The sequence below is a fragment of the Lissotriton helveticus genome, chromosome 1_2 (assembly GCF_964261635.1).
Source record: "Lissotriton helveticus chromosome 1_2, aLisHel1.1, whole genome shotgun sequence".
NCBI lineage: Eukaryota > Metazoa > Chordata > Amphibia > Caudata > Salamandridae > Lissotriton > Lissotriton helveticus.
In genome coordinates, this window is record NC_136058.1 from 261,536,269 (window position 1) to 261,542,268 (window position 6,000).

A 6,000-nucleotide genomic window follows, 5' to 3' on the forward strand; every position below is an offset into this window, starting at 1 on the left:
CAAATCGGTGGTGAAAAAATATGAGTATGTTGCTGGAGATGTGGGCCGCCGTGCCCCCAATGTACTTACCGGGGGAGGGTAAACACCCATTATTCTGTAACTTTCTTTCCGCATACCATCACTCCGCATACTTTCATTACGAAAGTACCATGACTCCGCAATGCCATTATAACGCATGCCATTACATTTTATATGCTTTTACCACGCATACATTTACAACGAAATTCGTTGTAAATGCATGAATGGTAAAAGCATGTTTTTTTTAATGTTTGGATAAGGTAAGTATGGGTATAGGGGTATATGTTTTGGGGTACTGGGTATTTTAAGGGTTCAGATATAGTTTGGGGTTATGGGGTACAGGGGTAGTTTTAGGGTTTAGGTATAGGTATGGGTTTTGGGGTACAGGGGTATTTTTAGGGTTCAGGGCTAGGTTTGGGTTTTGGGGTATAGGGGTATTTTAAGGGTTCAGGGCTAGGTTTGGGTTCTGGGGTACAGGGGTATTTTTAGGGTTCAGGACTAGGTTTAGGTTTTGGGGTACAGGGGTATTTTAGGGTTCAGGGGTAGGTTTGGGTTTTGGGGTACAGGGTTATTTTTATGGTTCAGGGCTAGGTTTGGGTTTTGGGGTACAGGGGTATTTTTAGGGTTCATGGGTATGTTTGGGTTTTGGGGTACAGGGGTAATTTAAGGGTTCAGGGCAAGGTTTGGGTTTTGGGGTACAGGGGTATTTTAGGGTTCAGGGGTAGGTTTGGGTTTTGGGATACAGGGGTATTTTTAGGGTTCAGGGCTAGGTTTGGGTTTTGGGGTACAGGGGTATTTTTAGGGTTCAGAGGTAGGTTTGGGTTTTGAGGTACAGGGGTATTTATAGGGTTCAGGGCTAGGTTTGGATTTTGGGGTACAGGGGTATTTTTAGGGTTTAGGGATAGGTTTGGGTTTTGGGGTACAGGGTATATTTATGGGGTTAAGATGGGTTAGTGTTTAAGGGTGTTGGGGTATTTTAAGGAGTAAGGGTGGCTTATGATTATGGGGTGCAGGGGTATTTAATGGGAGCAGGGTGGACACCCGGAGCTGGAATGTACAGAACCTGGGAAGAAAAAACAATGAAATATTGGGCACAATGCTCGCTTTTTTTTCCGTAATCCCGCGCCCAGCACACGCCCACGCCCCCAACACACGCCCACAGCACACGATATGAGACATGGCATGAAGGGCGGAACGTACCACACGCCCCCAGCGTTTGTAACGCCCCCAGCACACGCCCACAGCACAACGCAGACACGCCCCCAACGGACTACTTTGCTGGCACGGTTCTTTTACCTTTTAAATGTATATGGTGGGCATCTGCATAGCCTATGTCCTTCTGCTGCAACTGCCCTTTCCAACACTGTATTGGGTGTTGTGATTGGTGCTGTGGTTCCTGAGATTACCCGCCTCAAAGGTTTGGGCTCTCTCTTTATTATATTAGTATAGATTCAGAAGCTTTTCTAATCTTTCAAGGGTCCTGCATTTCCTGTCTGTCCTTTAGTGTTCCTTCCATTTCCTGTTGCCAACTATCAAAGAAGATTTAAAGAACACGCCTGTTCCCAATAAATGCAAAACACAAAAAAAAATGATAACACCAGGGCAGTGTGAAATATGCCATCCATCTCTAAAGTACATACTTGGGGCCGCACGAGCAAAGAGTATCGGTGTGTTATAAAAACGGAGCACGTTAGAAATCAACACCAACTGCCCTTTTAAGTTACCTTACGTGTGAAGAGGGTCCTACGACAGAAGATAGCAGACGGCAGGCTGCAGAAGACGGCAGCAGTAACGTCCCCTCAAATGACCAGAGTTGCGTATGCCAGTAATGGAGACTACCTCCGACGATTGTAAAACGCACGTTCGACGCACACGTATACCTACGCACGTATGGCGGCAGTGCGCTCTTGGGACAAACCATGTCCCCGGTTTTTGCAGGGGGGACGTATTTTGACTGCGGGTGCAAGAGGCTTCACATTTCCACATTGTGGTTGCGGCGCCCCTGGCTCCTCATTACAACGCACCGGGGTGCCGCGGCGCACAGTTTGGGAACCACAGCCTTAGGGGGATATCGTATTAATAAAAAGAAAACTGAAATACTACAATGCGGGGCCGCAGCTCTGGATTTACATTCTGATATTCTTTCTTGTACCAATACGAGACCCAAGAGATATCTGGGAGGTTTTTTTTCGGCATCTGTCAGTGATTTATATCATCTGAATGTTGATCCCCTTCTTCGAAAGGTTCAGACATTGTTTTCACGTTGGAATTCTCTGCCATTATCTATTTTAGAACAAGGGGTGGTGATGGACAGAGTCTCTGAATTAAGCAGAATACTCTCACCCAGTCAAGAGATCAGGGCTAGATCCAACACTGTTTTTTAGCTCATTGCACCATCCCAGTTTCAGAACCTGGTTGTATGCAAATTAGTCTGTCCCTGGCCCAGTGCATCATGGGAACAGGGCAGACCAGACTACAAAAGCCAATTCTTACACTGGGAAGGAAACAAGCTTCCGGGGACCGGTTTCTGGCATTACAGCCGTCTTCGGCCCGGCTTGCTTGAATCCTGATGGTGCAATGAGCAAGGGACTCACATCTGAGTATACCCTTCCACGCTTGGGGTGGACAAAAATATTTACAACAAGGGGTGGTGATGGACAGAGTCTCTGAATTAAGCAGAATACTCTCACCCAGTCAAGAGATCAGGGCTAGATCCAACACTGTTTTTTAGCTCATTGCACCATCCCAGTTTCAGAACCTGGCTGTATGCAAATTAGTCTGTCCCTGGCCCAGTGCATCATGGGAACAGGGCAGACCAGACTACAAAAGCCAATTCTTACACTGGGAAGGAAACAAGCTTCCGGGGACCGGTTTCTGGCATTACAGCCGTCTTCGGCCCGGCTTGCTTGAATCCTGATGGTGCAATGAGCAAGGGACTCACATCTGAGTATACCCTTCCACGCTTAGGGTGGACAAAAATATTTACAACAAGGGGTGGTGATGGACAGAGTCTCTGAATTAAGCAGAATACTCTCACCCAGTCAAGAGATCAGGGCTAGATCCAACACTGTTTTTTAGCTCATTGCACCATCCCAGTTTCAGAACCTGGCTGTATGCAAATTAGTCTGTCCCTGGCCCAGTGCATCATGGGAACAGGGCAGACCAGACTACAAAAGCCAATTCTTACACTGGGAAGGAAACAAGCTTCCGGGGACCGGTTTCTGGCATTACAGCCGTCTTCGGCCCGGCTTGCTTGAATCCTGATGGTGCAATGAGCAAGGGACTCACATCTGAGTATACCCTTCCACGCTTAGGGTGGACAAAAATATTTACAACAAGGGGTGGTGATGGACAGAGTCTCTGAATTAAGCAGAATACTCTCACCCAGTGTAAGAATTGGCTTTTGTAGTTTGGTTTGCCCTGTTCCCATCATGCACTGGGACAGGAACAGACTAATTTGCATACAGCCAGGTTCTGAAACTGGGATGGTGCAATGAGCTAAAAAACAGTGTTGGATCTAGCCCTGATCTCTTGACTGGGTGAGAGTATTCTGCTTAATTCAGAGACTCTGTCCCTCACCACCCCTTGTTGTAAATCCCAGTGTAAGAATTGGCTTTTGGAGTTTGGTTTGCCCTGTTCCCATCATGCACTGGGACAGGAACAGACTAATTTGCATACAGCCAGGTTCTGAAACTGGGATGGTGCAATGAGCTAAAAAACGGTGTTGGATCTAGCCCTGATCTCTTGACTGGGTGAGAGTATTCTGCTTAATTCAGAGACTCTGTCCCTCACCACCCCTTGTTGTAAATAATTATCTATTTTAGATCATAAGGCTTTAATCAAAATGTCTGTTCTTCCCCAGTTTCATTTTTTGCTTTCAACCATTTCATGTTCTTTGCCGGGCTTTTTTTTACTCCAGCAGTTGAATCCATGTTTACAGCCTTTATTTGGGCAAAGAAAACGCCTCGTATTGCACTTAGCACCTTATATGAAGATCTGGATCAGGGAGATCCAAATCTCAGGGATTATTACAACGCATATTTTGCACAGTATTTATCCAGATTTAAATTTCAACTACAAGCCAAAAAACTATTGATAAATACTTTTATTGATCTAATGTGCAAAGAAAATCAGATACATGCTCCTCTGCAGATGTTTAAATCGACCAAATTAGTTCGCTATAAGTCCCTACAGTGGTTTTTAAAAAAACTTCAGGCTCTGTTTAAAAGATATTTTATCCCCGTGATTAATTCTACAACTTTATTATCCACCATTCTGCCACTGGCTGGTGTTACACAATGTTTAGATCTTGCTGTTAATTGGGCAGTGGCAGGATTTTTGAAAGTCTCAGATTTTCGGAGAAATGGGAGATGGATTACCCTGGTGGAAATGTCTCAATTGATTACTAGGAACTTTATTCTACTAGGGTCCTTGCTCAACTGGCTATTACTCAGTTGAACCAACAAAGTCAATTAGTCAATGAGTTATTAGTTGAAGTACCCGATAGAAACCCGGGGGTATGGAAGCGTCATCTTGCTCAAAGCAGGAAGGTGAATCTCAGTCAGAAGGCGACTAAAAAATGGCTGGATCAGGAAAATCAGGCCATGCCTTTGAATGCTTGGTCAGTGGTCAATAAATTTAATTTTAGCACATTACGAGGGGCAAATTGGTGGAGAATGCTATTTTTTAGTAAGTGGCTACTTTACCGAACACCTTTTTCTATCTCCAAAATGTATCCTAATCATTCTCCACATTGTTTTCGATGTATTCATCACTCTCCAGCTAACTGGTCACATGTCATGTTTCATTGTGCCAAGATCTCTAAATTTTGGGAAGAGATTTTCCGCTATCTTGAGATCGAATGTGGTATCAAGATGGTAGTGAACGAGAAATTAATTTTGTTCGGTTTAGAGCCTGATTTTTCTTTTCCTGACCAGATGGCTAAATTGTTATATATTGCTATGCCAGTAGCTAGATCGCTTTTGTTACAACAATGGCGTACGGAGCAGATTCCATCTATCTATGAGTGGATACATAATATGAAAAGGGTTAAAAGTAGTGAGCAGACCTTCTTTTTACGAGTGGGAGATATTAGAAAATGTATTAAGATCTGGGGGGCATTTTTTGATTAAAATCAAGAGGAATTATTGTTATTACTTGATGTAGTAGTTGTAAAGCTCTACAGCACATTATATGCTTATATTGTGATTTTAATTAATTCCCTGCTTTTGGATTACTTGGAGTATGGTACATATCTTATTTATTAGGCTTATGTAAATGTTTTCTATGCTAAGAGAGTTTTAAAAGTGTTGATAGGCTGTATATTATGTATAATTTTGTATTGCTATTAAGGACTTCAATAAAAAATTTTTTTTTTAAAGTGATGTCATTTGAGATGTCATCAGTGATGTCATGAGTGATGTTACTGACCATGTCATGAGTGATGTAATATGTGACGTCATCAGCAGTGTATTGCGGGCGCGCGAGTTATAGTTAGCTGAACTAACTATAACAGGGGAATTTCAATGGTTTTGTACGAGTGAAATGTCCAACTAACTATTACGCCCCTGAATCCTATGGTTTTTTCAGTGAATTTCTAAGGATCATTAAATGCTAATTTCTAACTATACCTTGCCTGAAACCTATGGTTTTTTCTGTGAAATTCAAAGGTTTTTTAAATGCTAATTTGAAACTATAACATGCCTGAAACCTATGGTTTTTCAGTTTAATTTCAAAGGTTTTTTAAATGCTAGTTTCTAACTATGCCTACAGAGGTAGGACATGTGAAGAAAGAAGAAAAAACATATAGAAAGAAGAAAAAGAAATGCAGAAACAAGCAACAGAAGTCCTCAGAGACGACGAAAAGTGCAGGAAGAAGGAACACATGCAGAAAGAACAAAAAGAGGAGCAGAAAGAGGCCTTGTTGCAAAATCATCTTGTACTCTCAACTTTTTCAGATAGGTACTGGTAGTAACTGACTCT